The sequence below is a fragment of the Chiloscyllium punctatum genome, chromosome 10 (genome assembly GCF_047496795.1).
Source record: "Chiloscyllium punctatum isolate Juve2018m chromosome 10, sChiPun1.3, whole genome shotgun sequence".
Classification (NCBI taxonomy): domain Eukaryota; kingdom Metazoa; phylum Chordata; class Chondrichthyes; order Orectolobiformes; family Hemiscylliidae; genus Chiloscyllium; species Chiloscyllium punctatum.
This window is the reverse complement of record NC_092748.1, coordinates 8,663,695-8,681,450: the sequence shown is the minus strand read 5'-3', so window position 1 is coordinate 8,681,450 and position 17,756 is coordinate 8,663,695. Positions and strand designations below refer to the sequence as shown.

The 17,756-nt window shown below is 41.6% G+C and overlaps 1 protein-coding gene across 2 annotated transcripts in view; it reads left to right on the top strand.

The window, feature by feature from the left end:
• The window catches only part of nbeal1 (neurobeachin-like 1), a 239,843-nt gene that overhangs the window by 14,593 nt on the left and 207,494 nt on the right, over nt 1-17,756 (top strand). Inside the window, exon 1 of one of the 2 annotated variants that reach the window (XM_072578458.1) lies at nt 6,608-6,983. The exons of the other annotated variant lie outside the window; for it this stretch is intronic. The gene's annotated coding sequence lies outside the window, so the exon portion shown is untranslated. Of the gene's footprint in view, nt 1-6,607; nt 6,984-17,756 lie in introns of those variants that run through there. 2 annotated transcript variants of the gene reach the window in all.

Below are 17,756 nucleotides of genomic sequence, written 5' to 3'. Positions count from 1 at the left end.
ATTTTTGCTGGGGAAGGAAATTGTGTCAGTAGTTAGGGATTAGAGTTTGAAGCCTGAGCTGGAAACAAATAATGCCTTCAGTTGGAGGAAATTTCTGTTCATCTGCTTGTTGGATAAGCAGTCTTCTAATTTAGCAACAGTGGAGGAGTTAAAAGAAGTGTCATGGGTGAAGGTGTGTGTATTCACTGTACACATGCAAACTAATGCTGTGCCTTTTGGATGATGTTGCTGAGGGTGAGTGTATGCTGATGAGAAGTAGGGAGTTAATAATTGATCTCTGGTGGACATCCGAGATAATGTGAACTGAAAAGGAAGCTAATGAAAACTACTTTCTGGTTATGATTAAGTTAAAAATCACACAACACCAGGTTATAGTCCAACAGGTTCATTTGGAAGCACTAGCTTTCAGAGCACTGCTTCATCAGGCAGCTGTGGAGCAGGATTATAAGACACAGAATTTATAGCAAAAGATTACAGTGTCATGCAACTGAAATGATATATTGAACAAACCTAAATTACTGTTCAGTTTTTCATCTTTTAGAATGGGTTGCAGGTTTCGGTTCATTAATATGTAAATCCCAGAACTTTCTTTAAGTCAAATTTTCAAGGTAACTTATGGCTTTATTAAAACAAAAAAATGACATCTTCGCTCAGGCAATGCATTAAAGTTGTGAGTTTAGAGTCTGTCTGTTTCCCAATCTTGAGTCAGACTGATTCTATTTCCAAAGTAGGAATTTATAAAATATTACATGGATTGACTGCCTGAAAATTGTGCACTTTTTGAGCAAAATAGAATGTATCTGCAAATATAATTATGCAAATGCAAATTCAACCCATAGACGTGTGTGTGTGTGCGCGCGCGCGCGCGCATGAGAGATTGTGAGTGTTTGCTGGTAAAGTGTGTGTGTGTGTGTGTGTGAGAGATGGAGTATTAGCCTGTGAGGGTGTGTGTGTGTGTGTGGATGTGTGTGTATTGAGATATATTGACAACATTTTCTTCCACTTGTATATTTCTTCCTCTGGACCCATGACGAGGAGTCATTGAAATAATTACACATTAATATCAACAAGTTTCACCCACCATCAGACTTAACATGGACTACTCTTTTTTTTATATCTGTCTCATTCTTGGACATATGCATCTCCATCAAGGACAGGCATCTCAGTACCTCACTCTACCACAAGCCCATGGATAACCTCATGATGCTGCACTTCCCTAGTTTCCACTCTCAACATATTAAAACGGGCGTTCCCTACAGATAAACCCTATGGACACACAGGATCTGTTCAGCTGAGGAGGAAGGTGATGGACACCTGAAGGTGCTTAAGGATGCCCTCTTAAGATCAGGGTATGATGCTCAACTCATCGATCGCCATTGCCACAGCGAGAAACTGTAATGACCTCCTCAGGAGACAGACACGGAATGCAACCGATAGGATACCTTTCGTTGTCCAGTACCTCCCTGGAGTGGAGAAACTGTGCCATATTCTTCGCAGCCTGCAACAAGTTATCGATGAGGATGAGCACCTCACCAAGATCTTCCCTACGCCTCAATTTCTCACCTCTAAAAAAACCCACCAAATCTTAAACAGACCATTGTTCGCAACAAACAGCCCAGCCTTCAGGACAACATCAACCACAACACTGTACAGCCCTGTCATGGCAATCGCTGCAAGACATGTCAGAGTATTGACATGGATACCACCACTACATATGGGGACACCACACACCAAAAATGCAGCAGGTACTTATGTGACTCGGCCAATGTTGTCTATCTCATACGCTGCAGGCAAGGATGCCCCGAGGCATGGTACATTGGTGAGACCAAGCAGACAATCGACAACGAATGAATGGACACCACGCAACAATCTCCAGACGGAGGTGTTCTGTCTCAGTCAGGGAACACATCAGCGGTCAAGGACATTTTGCCTTGGATCTTTGGGTGACTGTCCTCCAAGGCAGACTTTGGAATATGCAACAATGCAGAGTGGTCAAGCAGAGGCTGATGGCCAAGTTCACTGGGACCAAGGGTTCATGTCACACTACAGGTGACCCCACTACACTATCCTCTCTCCCTCTCTTGCGCACTCCCTTTCTGTCTCATGCTCTTTTTTTGTTCTCTTGCTCCCTCTCCCTCTCTCGTTCAATATCTCATTTCAGTTGCATGACACTGTAATTTTTTGCAATAAATTGTCTTATGATCCTGCTCCACAGCTACCTGATGAAGGAGTAGCACTCTGAAAGCTAGTGCTTCCAAATAAACCTGTTGGTCTATAACCTGGTGTTGTGTGATTTAAAAAAAAATTGTACACCCCAGGTCAGCACTGGCTCCTCCACATCATGGTTATGATAAGGCAAATAAAAATGGAATAGTCCCATCCGGGGCGTTGACAGTCAGAAAGTGTTGGAGGAGAATGGTGTGATTAACTGTGTCAGAGGCTGTAGTGAACAATAAAGGGAAAGGTTCACCTTTGTCACAGTCACACTGATGTAAATTGTGACTTTGATAAGAGCTATTTGATAAGTTTGAAAATAATTTGCTAAGGGTTGTAATTAACCGGGAGAGAAACCTGCTTGGAGAGATTTGGGAGATGACAACATGTTCAAGGAATTTGGAGATGAAAGTGAGGTTGGCAATGGAGTTTGTTTTGAGCAATGGGTGATGACAGACTTAATGGAGAGGGGAACAACACCTGAAAGAGATCCTTTTACAGTGCCACCTAACGTGAGCTGGGAGGAGAGATTGGGTGTGAATAGGTTCGTGGAGTCATACAGCATGCTGCAGGCCCTTCTGCCTAACTGGTCCATGCCGACCAGTTTTCCTGAACTGAACTAGTCCCATTTGCCTATGTTTAGCCCATATCCATCTAAAACTGTCCTATCCATGTACTTGTCCAAATGGTTTTTAAATGTCTTAATTATACCCGCCTCTACCACTTCCTCTGGCAGCTTATTCTAGATCTGCCCCACCCTCTGTGTGGGAAAATGTTGCTCCTGGGTCCCTTTTAAATCTTTCCTCTCTCATCTTAAACCTATGCCCTCTAGTTTTAGACTATCCCACCCTAAGGAAAAAACCTTGGTTATTCACCCTATTATACTGCCCCTATGATTTATAAACCTCTATAAGGTCACCACTTAGCCTCCTATTCTCCAGGGACAGAAGTTCCAGCCTCTCCCTATAACTCAAACCTTCGAGTCTCAGTAACATCCTTGTAAATCATTTCTGCACCCTTTCCAGTGTAATAACATCCTTCATCGAAAAGTATGGTGCTGGAAAAGCACAGCAAGTCAGGCAGCATCTGAGGAGTAGGAGAGTCGACATTTCTGACAGAAGCCCTTCATCTAGGAGGGTGACCGGCACACTGTGGAGGTGGGTCTCGTGGACGTGATGGTTTTGGAGAGGGAATGAGATCAAATAGACAAAGTTATGCATTAGAGGATTAGATGGAGGAAGGTGAACATTATGGAGGATTTGGCTAGGTAGTCTGGTGACGGGAGAGACAACAGAGGTAGATTGTCCCAATCTTCATGTCACAGAGGTCTGATGAGGGTAGAGAGGAGAGGGGTTTAGGAATGCTATTTGCATTAGAGAAAAGAAGTTGGGCTTTAATATGGAGTTCAACACCTTTAATTTGTGAACCATTTCTTCCCTTTCTTTTAGCCTGTTATCATGTCTTCCCCTCCCCCCATCCCAGTTACTGTCCTTTTAAAGTCTGGCAGGAGACATAACATTTTCTGCCATTCTCACATTCCGATCATTTAATCTGAAACATCAACATCTTTTCTCCATCAGTACCCTACACCCACTAGCCCCTCACACCCTCACCAATTATAACATTAATGCTGCCCCCTCCTAGATGAAGTATCATCTAGACTTGAAACATTAATTGCACTCTCTCTCTGTGGATGCTGTCTGATCCACTGTGGTCTCCAGCATTTGTTGTCTTTGATCCAGATTCCTGAATTTGCAGTAATTTGTTTCAACTTGGTGTTATTTTTTCAAGTTCCTTTTTGAAAGTGACTATTGAATCTGCTTTCATTATCCATTCAAGGAATGCATTGGTCTTATCACAACTTCAATTATAGTTAGAACTTTTATCTCCCCTCCCCACCACCTTTTCTTTGCTATCTACTAGAAATCTTTACACTCTTGTTACTACTCATAATTTTGAACAATTGTGTTGAATCTCCATGACCCTCTGCTCACTTCTTGAATTTCTTAACATAACCAAAATCCCACTGTTAATACTCTTCTGATGAAGGAATGGGGATGGTACATTATTTTAAAAGTATAGGATTTTCTTTACATTGTTCTTGGGACTGAGGATGGCTTGTTTCACTCTGGTCCAGCGGGTTCCGAGATGGCTGCGAAGTCAAATGTGTGACCTGCAAACCTTGCCACACGCAAGGCAGGTGGTGTCTAGAGAGTTAGCATTTGGGATGTTTGAACGTTTGCACATTTCTCCCATTCCCTCTGAAGTTCAGTGCCTTCATGAATTAACTTTCTGCAGTTTGGTCAGTCACAAGGCAGGGGCTCTCCAGGGTCAACAGGAAAGTTTGATTTCTTCTGGGATTCTTTTAGGACGTTCTTAAAGCACTTGCCCTGTCCTCCTGGGAGAATAATTGTTAAGAATAATTGATTATGGAATTTATTGTTAGTTATACAAATGACATGTTCTTCACAGTGAGGCCAGTTTTGAATGATTAGTGCCTCATTGCTGGCCATGTTGGCTTGGGAGAGAATGCTATTGTTGAACTATCTTTTTCTTGCCATTGGATTTGGAGGATCTTGTGAAAGCACAATTTGGTGGTACTTCTCCAGTGCTTTAAGGAATCTGCAATAGGTTATCCAACTGTGAAACAGGGGATCACAGGGATCACTTATGCTGGTAAACCATGACCTCAGTCTTGTGCTGAAATTCTGGTCCTTGATATTTTTATGAAATATATTTTATTCATAGAAGTTGTATTAGTGAATTATGAAATATTTCATATTGGACGCGATGGAAGTGCAATAAAATTCAGCCATTCTCAATAGAGCACATTTCACTCTGAGGTGCCTCAATGGACCTCCAGTACCATGATGTTTACTATACACGTTCTTTTCAGATTCTGCACAGTTACCAGTCCCTCTGTCTACAATGGCTGGAGGATCTTAGATGGTTAGCTTTCCCCATTACAGAAACCCCCTATACAGACAACAAGCAAAACTAATGTAACTTACAAAATACCGTGCAAGGACTGTAACAAACACTACATTGGACAAACAGGCAGAAAACTAGCCATTAGGATACATGAATACCAACTAGCCACAAAAAGACATGACCCTCTCTCACTGGTATCCTTACATATGGATGAGGAAGGACCCCACTTCAACTGGGACAACACATCCATCCTAGGACAAGCCAAACAAAAATACGCACAAGAATTCCTAGAAGCAAGGCATTCCAACCGGAACTCTATTAACAAACACATTGAGTTCGACCCCATCAACCACTCACTGAGAAAAAGAACAGGAAGTGGCTTCATTATAGGAAATGACATCACCACAGGAAATGACATCACCAACCCAAAGAAATCCAAATTTATAAATAGAAAGCAGGAGTTATCAGCAGTGCTTCGCCTGAGGCCCACTGAAGATGTTACTTAGTAGGGTGATGAAACGCATGGAAATTAACCTTCCAGCTCAGCGAACAAACCGACATCTAGAACCTCAATCTGAGCACACAAAACTTGCTAAGACTGACACATTCTAAGTTAAGCAAGTTTCAGGCAGACTAGAGTGTGTCTTTCATGAATTGATAATGCTCTAGCAGCAGTTAGTTTTTGTCTTAGCTCCTGTTCCATTGAGCACAGAGACCTGTATGTGAGTTAGCTGTGTTTAACCTCGACAAAATCCTTAGTCAACTGAAGGCTGAGCTGGTACATTGGAGTTGATGAAGAATTTTGTCATCTATACCTGCCTGCCTTTGTCTTTTACAATAATGCTGAATGGTAGGCAACTGTCACTTCTATACCTCTTTCTTTGGCCTCTCCCCTTGCCTCACCATTTCATTGCAGAATGGTTTCAAAGCATGCAAAAAGATTGCAGCCCCTATGAGGGGAGTAGGTATTGTTTGAATTTGACATTTAAATCTACTAAAATAACCTGTTAAATATTTGCAAGCTCCTCTCCTGATTTGCCAAATTTATAAGATTTTTTTGTCAATTATTTACAGGTCGACACCATGTAAACATAGTAAAATAACAGAGCTAATGAGGGTTAGAGACAAGCATGAGGCAAAATCACTGATGCCCTCGGTTTTGTGATTGAAGCAAAGCTTGAATCTAAGATTAGGTTTGTCATCTGCATTTAGTTGCAGTCCACTTTGGCCTCATGTAAAATTTCTGGGATGCAACCCATGCTGATTCTGTCTAATTCTGAGTTGCAGCGATGATAACTAATAGGCCAAAACCCTCTTGTGCTGCGCCGACTGGCTAACGACTTAACTGTAATCCTATTATGATAGGATTGTTACAGGCTGAATTTGGGAACTTAATTACAGTGAATGACCAAGTTGCTTACTCCATACAATTCATTAGATTGGTATAAATAGGCTTGCATGGACTTACAATCAGGCCGTTTTCTTTTTAATGTCTGTCGTTGCTTGCTATTTAGTCTTGTTAACTGTTTTAAAGGTCTCTAGTCTTTAGCTGTAAGCTTTCTGGTTGTGGAAACAAAGGTCAATATTGTTGATAACTTGTGGGGTTCCACAAAATCCTGCATTTTTGGCCCTGGTGTCTTTTTACCATGGATTAGCTTGAATCTAGTCATCGTGGTGGTTGAGAGGAGTAACAGGTTGGAATCTACAGACGGCCAAGATCATACAGAGAAGGTTATGTTGAAGCTGAAAAGTTTTAAAGGGAATTTTGTTGATGAATTTGCAACTTTTGAGCCCTGGACACTAAATGGAGTTTTCCACAGTTGTTTAGTGCAAAAACTGTACGTACTGCCTTGAACTCTGGATAGCATGCAACTTCAAAAACTCCTTTGTTTTAAAGTATAGAACAGAGAATCAAAGGTGTCAGAAAGAGAAATGTCTTTGCTCAACTGCAGATTATGATGTGATTTGCATTATCTGAGAGGGTGGTGGAGGCAAGTTCAATAACGGCTCTCAAGGAAATTGGTAGGTAACTGGAAAGCGAGAACTTGCAAGGGTATGGGAAAAGGCAGGTAAGGGTGTATCTGAAGTGCTGTTGCAGGGAAGCCAGCATGGACTCAACAGGCTGAATGGCTTTGCTGTAATCCTTTGCTGTAATCATATTGTTTCTTTGTGTTCAGCACATCTCTATATTTATCCCATATAAATTAGCATTCTACATCATTAATGGTGATGAAATTTGGTACGATTGTATCATGTTTGAGATGCTTTCTGAATGGAATAGTATGCAATTATATATTACTGCTCGGGGTATTCCAAGCTGCTTCATCGCTGATCATTTATTTTAGAAGTAAAGTCACTGTTTACTTAGCCAACAAGTTGCATGGTCCCACATAGAGCAAATTAATTCCTTGGTTGAGTGCAGACACGATAGAGACAGAGACTGCATTCATGTAGCACTTTTCACAACATTGGAACATGCAAGTAAAACCATCTATTGTCTGCTGTACTGACTTGCACTGCATTTACAACGCAAGGTTACTAATACAGCAGCTCAACAGTGTTGACAGTGCCAGTGAGGTTTCTCTGTCCCTGTGGTACTTTTGTGTACCACCAAATAACATGGCTTCTGTTACTGTCTCAGCATTGTCTCCAGAGGAAACAGAATGTGAGTCTGCCATTGGAGACAATTGTACATTTTGAATGCCAAGTGAAATCTGATAAGTGAAATCCATTGCTAGTCAGACAAAAAGATTTGGAAACTTTAAATTGATATAACACTTTGCAACCCTTGGGCATCCCAAAGCTCTTTAAAGTCAACGAGGTACGTTCAAGGCAAATTCATGGAAGTAAACGTTTTGTCTCACTAATGGTGGTCCATATTGTTTGTAATATCAGTTCGAACAGGAATGGAGTAAAATTCATTCAAATATTGTGCTGATGTTTGAGGCTGAATTTATGATAATTCCTGAAGTATTCTGGGTTGCTGATTGTCTCAGTTGATAGCTTGAGATAAACTTGAGCCAAGTTGCTCTACTTTATTCAAGGCATTCTTATGGTCATAAAGTTGTAATATTTGGGGTTTCAGTTTATTTCTCAGCTGCTGCTTCTATTTTTATTTGACATTGCCTGATCCCCTTATTTATGACCACATATAGTGATATTGTTATTCATGGTCAGAATGGAAATGCATGGGTCAGTTTCCCCATCATGCCAGGAGAAAGACCTGCTGTATGAGACTGGGATTGATTTTGCGCACACAATTTGAATTAAATACCTATCCTGCATTATCTGCATTTTACTGGAAAACCAACCTTGTTTTTCCTGGGAGGAGTTGCTGTAGTCTTCTTCATGAGTTCTGTTTGCTGTAGTTCAGAAATTCCTTAGTAAACTCTAAGTTAATACTGTTTACAACTGTATGCATTCTTTAAATAGATCTTAGTTGATGTTTTTTTGAATAAACAGAATTAATTGTAGAATGTTGTTTCTTGTAAGGCCTATCTTGATACCAGCTCAGTGTTGTCAATAGGCACTTTGGTCAACTACAATCTACCCCTGCTGTCCAATATTCTGTATGTAATGTGATCTCTGCTGTTGTGGAATGTGAATTAGATCAGAAGCAATTCTGACATAATTAACTTCACATGAATAAGTGACTGATAAGTGTTTAGTGAAACAAATCTACCCCTGAAAAGTGGACCCAGCTACTCTTTCCTCTTTGGGTTTTTTGCTATTGCCTCAGCATTGTCTCTAGAGGAAACAGAATATGGGCCTGCTATTGGAGGTTTTTCAGGTTTGAACTATTTACTGAATTCCTTCTATGCAAAGAATCTTTGGCATCCACAGCCATTTCTAGTCTTTTCACGAGCATAGTTATCTCTGGAGTGTCAGTGCATTTTAAGGTTGCTTAGCTAGTTTTATATATTAATTATGATTGGTTATAAAGAGAAACCATTGAGTCTGTATAGCACAGTTATTAGACAAAATAAACTGTTTCATGCTCAAGCTTTTAGTTTGCAGCAAGTTCTCAGAACCCTTTTAAGTCAGATGATGTCACATTAACTGATCCAATCTACTAAATTTGAATTTCTGTCGTGGATAAATATGAATTTCCTCCTGATAAATCTTTTGAGATTAGGCTCTTGGCTCGTTGATGGCTGGGAATTAACGAGTGTTATTTCAGATTTTAGTCTCAGAATTTTGACAAAACATTTGATGTAACTGGAAAATGTTGGGAAACTAACATTTTGGCAGATACTGTCTCCTGTTGTAGATTGATGGCATCTCAGATCAAAACCTATGTCATGTTTTATCATGTAGCAAGTTTGAGAACCAGCTTAATATAAAACAAAGAATTGCAAATGCTGGAGATCTGAAACAAAAACAAAGTGCTGGAGAAAATCAGCAGGTCTGACCGCATCTGTGGAGAGAAAAACAGTTCATGTTCTGAGTCCAGTGACCATTTCATTTGTTTGAGAAACAACTACGTGGAACCTAATTTGCATCAAGCACAACATTAGTGGATTTAAGAAATTTAGCAGCACTGTAAATCTGTTTGAGAACCTTAAGACAGGAGCCATAATTGTACAGAAGACGTTTGCAAAAGTCAGGGATAAGCTGCTGAGTCTTTATGAAGCTGTGGTTAGACCACATTGGGAATATTATTATACCGTAAGACATAGAGGCAGAAATTAGTCCATTTGGCCCATTGAGTCTGCTCCACCATTCGATCATTAGGTTTTTCAACTCTACTTTCCCACTTTTTCCCCGTAACCTTTGATCCCCATGGCAATTGGGAACCTATCTATCCCTGTTTTAAATATACTCAATGACCTGGTCTCCACAGCCCTCTGTGGCAATGAATTCCATAGATTTACCACTCTCTGGCGAAAGGCAATTTTCGGGGGGATCGAAGATGGTGGCGATCTGAGAAGATCACACTGCAGAGCCTCACATCGCAGCAGGAGCAGGAACGGTCCTTTAACCCGCCCAACCCAGGTCATCGGGATTTCTTGGGGCGTTGGAAAGATCGTGGAGTCCCAAGAAACATTTAAAAATTGACTTACCTGTATTTTCAGCTGTCCAGAAATGTCTAAAAAGGGAGAGGAGCATGGGTCTGCAGCTCGGCCTGGTGAACCAGCTTGGGAAGACTCTCCAGGACCTGGTGAACCAGCTTGGGAAGACTCCTGAGATACTGGGGAAACAGATTGAAGAGAAGCTGGCTCCAGTCTCTCTCACGCTGCAGAAACATAAGCAGCAGCTGGGAGACCTGGAAAAGAGGATGGATGAGGTGGAGCACAGGGTCGCAGTGGTGGAAGCTGATGCCAGTTCATTCAAGGATGAGATCCAAGCCCTGAAGACGCAGGTCCGTAATTTGCGTGACCAAGTGGATGATCTTGAAAACAGGGGTAGGAGAAAAAACATTTGGATCATTGGTCTGCCTGAGGGTAAGGAAGGTGAGCGGCCTGCGGAATTTGTTGAAGATTGGCTTCCGAAATTCCTTGACTTGGAGACTGGCATGAGAGGATTGAAGATAGAGAGGGCTCACCGGGTCGCAGCGCGGTGGTCGGGTCTGGGTCAACGCCCTCGTCCTTTCCTGGAGCGGTTCCATCATTACCGGGATAAGGAGAGAGTCATGGAGGCTTCCAGACTCCAGGGGAAGGATCCAAAAGCCCTAATTTACGAGGGGTCTAAGATCATGTTTTTTCAGGACTTTTCAGCTGCGGTGATCCAGAAACGAAAATCGTATGATGGTGTCAAGAGAGGACTGAGGGACCTTGGGATTCAGTACTCCCTGAGATATCCGGCAGTGCTTCGGATCACCTTAGATGGATCCACGCATCTCTTTGACACATTGGAGAAGGCAAGAGACTTTGTGGACAAACTAACCTAAGTTAAACAATTGTAGTATGTATAAATATTGTTGCTTGGGTATGCATTTATCATTCTGTAAAAGAAATGGAGGAAATCCGGTTGGAGCTTTGTTTTTCCCTTTTTTTCCTCTATTGATAATAATTTGGTTCAAACTATGTCTGGCGGTGATTAAGATGTACATTTTAAATTTTTGAATTAGGACATACCAAAGGATGGGTGGGATATTTATTTCCCTTTTTTTATAAAAGAATGTTTTTTTATTCATATTGATAGTCTGTGGGGTGTTTATTCTTTTTAGCTTGTGCTTGCGATGCGGCTCTAGCTGGGAGAAGTGAAGGTGGTTGAGATGGTTAGATGCCTACTTATGAGCAGTTCAGGACGGGTAGTTGCCCCCTCCGGGCAGGGGGTGAGTTCCCGTACTCAGCGCTGTTGGCGCTTTATATGTTGGTTTGTTTTCTGGTTTTTGTTTTTTATTTTTAATAATTTTGTATGTTTGTTAAATGTAATGGTTTTAGTTTATGTAGTTTTTATATTTGGTGGTCCATGCGACACTAAGGCTCAGCAATTTGTGGTTCGGGTTCCTCCTCTCTGGAATTTAAATGTAATTGCAGAAGATTATGGCTAATAATTTGATTAAATGGTGTACCTGGAATATCAAGGGAAGTCACTCACCAATTAAGAGGAAGAAGGTACTCTTGAATCTTAGAAAGGAGAACGTGGATATTGCTTTGTTACAGGAGACACATTTGGATGACGAGGAACATCTGAAATTACAGCAGAATGGCTTTGACCGAGTTTATTTTTCATCATTTAATACCAGAAGTAGGGGAGTGGCTATATTGGTTAGGAAAAATCTCTCATTTAAATTGTTGGAATGTGTTAAAGACACATACGGGAGGTTTGTAATTGTTAAAGCCTTGATAAATGGGAAGAATATGGTATTTTGAATGTTTATTGTCCCCCAGCTCATCCTCTTAAATTCTTGGTAGATGTTTTTTTCTTAACTGATAAGTCTCAAGTCTTGGCACATCATTATAGGTGGAGATGTTAACTGTCTCATGCACCCCACAGTAGACAGGTTGCCTAAAGGTCCCTCTGCACAACTAAACAGTTATTGGGTCTGTGTGGGGAATTAGGGTTGGCGGACGTCTGGAGGTGTCTCCACCCGACAGGTAGGGATTTCATGTTTTTCTCCAATCTGCACAGATGTCACACGAGGATTGATTTTTTTCTGACCCCTGCGGTAACCCTGGATCTGGTGGCATCTTGTACGATTGGTAATCTTGCCATCTCTGATCATGCTCCAATGTAACCTCATGGTTAAGATTAGGGATGTTACAGTGGATTCAAGGTACTGGCAAATGTACTCCTTTATTCCCATGGACAGTAAGTTTGTGGAATATTTCTCTAGGGAATTTCGGGCATTTCTAGACACCAACATAGGTTCGGTTGATAGTTCATCTGTTCTCTGGGAAACTGCCAAACTTATGCTAGGGGGTTAGTTTTTCATACTCCACTAGTAGGAAGCAGCAGAAGGGTGAGCAGCAATGTCTCCTTGAAGCCCGGTTGAAGGCAGCTGAGAAGGCCTATTTTGACAGACCCTCGTTGGTCAAACTACAGAGGATTACAGCACTGCGGTCTGCACTAAATTCCATGCTCATGCAGATGGCAAAGAAGGAGCTGGCTTTTGCAAAGCAAAGGTTATACGAGCATGGTGACAAGCCAGGCAAATACTTAGCATACCTTGCCAGAAAGAGAAGTGCCCCACAAACCATTACAGCGATTAGGGAAGGGTCGGGGAACCTAACATGTGATTCTAAGAAGATTAATGTGGCGTTCCAGAGATTCTACTCTAAATTATATCAGTCTGAGAATTGTGAGGAGGGGCAGGCCAAAATGGAATCCTATTTTAGAGATCCGAAGCTCCTGGGTGTGATTCCTGAACAACAGTCCTTTCTCAATGCCCCATTATCAGAGCAAGAAGTGCAGGAAGCTGTGAGGCAGCTTCAGAGTGGAAAGGCGCCCGGTCCTGATGGACTTCCCAGTGAATTCTATGAGGAATTTATAAGTAAACTGTCAGGCCCGATGCTGAATATGTTTAATGATTCATACAGTCATGATTATCTTCCACCATCTCTGAGAGAGGCCAATATTTCACTTATCCTAAAAAAAGGGAAGGACCTGGAAGACTGTGCTTCATACAGGCCCATCTCGCTCTTAAATGTGGACTTTAAGATCCTCTCTAAGGATCCCACGTTAAGGCTGGAGACTGTGTTACCCTCTATTATTAAAGAGGATCAGACGGGCTTCATAAAGGGTCGCAGATCCTCCAATAATGTTAGGAGGCTGCTTAACGTAATTCAAGCATGCCAACAGCAGTCAATACAGGGATTGGTGATTTCTTTAGATGCAGAGAAGGTATTTGACCGAGTTGAGTGGCCGTACCTTTTCTATACTCTAGACCGGTTTGGTCTGGGCAAAGTTTTCATAAGATGGGTAAAGGTTCTCTACAGTGTACCTCTCGCTGCAGTCATTACCAATGGGGTACGATCAAGCAATTTTAATATTTCTAGGGGCAGCTGGCAGGGCTGTCCCCTTTCACCATTACTTTTTATGTTGGTGATTGAACCGTTGGCAGAGGTCATTCATGGGGATCTTAATATATCAGCTCCAGAAGTGGGGTCAAAATTACGTAAGATCTCACTGTATGCAGACGATGTTCTAATTTTCTTGACAAATCCAGCAGTTTCAGTGCCTTGCCTGATACAATGCATTCATGCGTTTGGCACTTTTTCAGGGTATAAGATTAATTTTGCTAAATCAGAGGCTATGCCTATAGGTGGTCTTACGAAAGAGTTGGCTCTTGAGAGTCACTATAGATTCCCATTTAGGTGGTCACAGGGGGGTTTTGTATATTTGGGCATATTCATTACTCCAGTTCTGGGTTGGTTGTTCAAAGCCAATTTTACTCAATTATTTGGAAAGATTAAACAAGATCTTCAAAGATGGGAGACACTTCCAGTCTTGTGATTGGGTTGGATAATGCTCATTAAGATGAATATTCTCCCTCGTTTGCTATACCCTATATGGATGCTCCCCCTGATTTTCAATAAACAAACACTCAGGAGACTGAATGGCTGGTTCAACTTCTTTATCTGGCACCGTAAACGGCCCCTCGTTAAATTAGCCAAACTGCAGTTGTCTCACAGATTGGGGGGAGTAGACTTTCCGGACATTAAAAATTACCAATTAAGCTCACTTTTGACCTACATGAGTGATTGGGTTTGTGGGGACCCTCTTTCAATATGGCTAGATATCGAAGTCTCCCAGGCAAGGTGCCCCCTTACCAGTTTGTTGCTTCTGGACAAAATGAGGACAGTTAGGGAATATTGCTATAACCCAATAGTCAGCACAGGAGGCTCCCAAGCACTGAGGATGTCACCTAGACAGGGGACGAAACGTTTGCAAGACAAATTCCCAGCTCGGCGAACAGAACCACAATAGTCATCAATACTGTTAACGCATGGAGGGCAATTCGGCAGAGGGAAGGTAATATTGGCAAAACATCTTTGTTTACACCTTTAGTGGGTATGCCGGGTTTTCAACCGGGTATGATATATTCAGGATTTAAACATTGGGCAGCTACGGGTATATCTTGCATGGGTGATTTATTTGAGGGAGATGTAATGATGTCCTTCGATCAATTAGTACGGAAGTACGAGTTACCTAATCGAGACCTCTTTTGTTTTTTTCAAGTTAGGGATTTTATTCAAAAAAAGACCACACTTTTGACTGATCCCTACAAATCTGACAAAGAAAGAGGGATACTAAGGGCTAAGAGTACATTCTCTGTCAGTACTTTATATCACGACTTGGGGGGGTGCCACCTCAGATGAGTCTGATCGACTCTGCAAGATGTGGGAAAGAGAGCTGGGTGTTGAAGTTTCTTCAGAGGCATGGGAGGATATTTGGGAGAATGCAAGGAAGATATCAATTTGCAATAGGACCCATGCTTTACAGTTGAAGATTCTCCACAGGGTCCACTTAGCCCCAGACTGTTTGTCAGAATTTAAACCAGGGGTATCTTCAGCATGTCGCAAGTGCAAGGTCTGCACGGGCACTTTTACCCATTGTCTTTGACTTCAAACATATTGGAGTGCTGTGGCGGGTACAATGGAGAGGATTTTGGGTGTGGGGATGGAGAAGGACCCTATTTCTCTCCTTTTGGGCCTACCCATTGTATTTCCTGCGGACGCGCATAAGAAAAACCTTTTCAATGTTCTTGCGTTCTGTGCATGGAAGAATATCTTGCTAGGTTGGATATCCGAAAACCCCCCAGGCCTGTCTGGTTGGCAGAAGATTGTTATGGAGCATATTCCCCTGGATTTTCTCACAAATATAGTACACCACAAAACTGAGAATTTTTACAAGACATGGCAACCCTTTTTGAAATACCTGGACACAGATTTATCTGCCACACTAACAAGGGCTTTTATATAGCTGTAGCGATTGTGTTTCATGAGTCCAATATCCAGGGAGGAGGAACTGGGAATGTATGAGTGTTTTGTTTGGCTGGGCTGAGTTATCACTATTTATTTGTTTGTTGTTAGGTATTTATTTATTTATTTAGTTAATTAATTAGGTTTTTAAAACTTTATATTTCTCTGTATATGTTTATACACTTATACAGGAGGGTGGGTTGGTGAATTTTTTTTTATTATTTGAGTTTAGTTTTATACTATTTTTGTACTGTTTTGAATTGCATTTTTTTGTATTTGTTGTAATATTTAAAAATCTATTTTTTCTTAATAAAAATATGTTATTGAAAAAGGCGTTTTTCCTTATCTCCGTTTAAAGGGTCTTCATCTCTTAAGCAGTGCCCTCAGGTCCTCATCTCTCCCGCCAAAGGAAACAACTTCTCAATGTCCACTTTGTTCAGGCCCTTCAGTATTCTGGAAGTTTCAGTCAGAAACCTCCTTCCCCCCCCAACACCACCTTATCCTTCTAAATTCCATCAAGTATAGTCCCAAAATCCTCAAACATCCCTCATATATGTTAAGCCATTCATTCTTGAGATCATTCTCGTGGACCTCCTCTGGACCTACTCCAGGGCCAGTACATTCTTCCTGAGGTAAGGGCCCAAACTTGCTCACAATTTGCTAAATGTGGTCTGACCAGAACCTTATAGAGCCTCCAGGAGTACATTCCTTCTTTTGTATTCTACACCTCTTGAGATGAATGACAACATTGTATTTATCTTCATAATTACTGATACAACCTGCAAGTTTACTTTAAGAGGAACCTGTACTCAGACTCCCAAGTCCCTTTGTACTTCATATTTCTCAATTTTCCCCCCATTTAGAAAGTAGTCCATGCATCTATTCTGCCTAACAAAGTGCATGACCTCACATTTTCCAACATTGTATTTCATTTGCCACTACTTTGCCCACTCTCCTAACCCATCTAAATCTTCCTGCAGCTTCCCTGCCGCCTCAATACCACCTGCCCATCCACCTACCTTTGCATCATCTGTAAAGTTAACCAGAATGCCCTCAGTTCCTTCATCCAGATCATTAATGTATAAAGTGAAAAGTTATGGGCCCAACATGGAGTCTTGTGAAACACCACTAGTCACTGGCTTCTATCCTGAGAAGGACCCTTTTATCTCCACTCTCTGCTTTCTGCCAGACAGCCAATCTTCTATCTGTACTGGCACCTTGCCTCTGACAGCATGGGCCCTTATCTTACTCTGCAGCCTCCTGTGTGGCACTTTATCAAAAGCCTTCTGAAAGTTCAAATAGATAATATCCATTGGTCTAATCTGCTCGTTACCTCAAAGAATTCTAACAGATTTGTCAAGCATAACCTCCTCTTGATGAAACCATGCTGATTTTACCCTATTTTACTATGCACTTCCAACTCCAAATGGACTCCAAAATGTTACCAACGGCTGAGGTCAGGCTAATCGGCCTATACTTTCCCATATATTGCCTTACTCCCTTCTTAAACAAGGGGGTTACATTAGCGATTTTCCAGTCCTCTGAGACCCTCCCTGACTCCAGTGAGACCTGAAAAATCACTACTGAAGCCTCCACTGTCTCTTTAGCCATCTCCTTTAGAACTATTTAGGTGTAGCCCATCTGGTCCAGGTGATTTATCTACTTTCAGACCTTTTAGTTTTTCTAGCATCTTCTCCTTGGTGATGACCATTGTACTCATCTCTGCCCCCGACTCTCTTGAATTTTTGGGATAGGTCTTCCACTGTGAAGACTGATGCAAAGTACTTATTCAGTTCTTCAGCCATAACTACTTTGTTCCCCATAACTACTTCTCCAGCATCATTTTCCAGCAGCCTAAGGTCCACTTTTGCTTCTCTTTTGCTCTTCACATATGTAAAAAAAAACCTCTTCCAATCTTTCCTAATATTACTGGTTGGCTTACCCTCATATTTAATCTTTTCCCTCTTTTTTTCTTTCTTCTATCTTCTCTGTTAGTCTTTGTAAGCTTCTCAATTCTCTGGCTTCCCACTGCCGTTTGCCACATTATATGCTTTCTCTTTTGCTTTTATGCTGACCCTGAATTCCTTGGTCAGCCATGGTTGCCTAGTCCTCCCTTTAGTATGCTGCTGCTTCCATGAGATGAATGTTTGCTGTGAATCTTGAACTACTCCCAGAAATTCCTGCCATTGCTGTTCTACCGTCTTTCCTGCTTGGCTGCTTTCCCAGTCAATTCTACCCAGC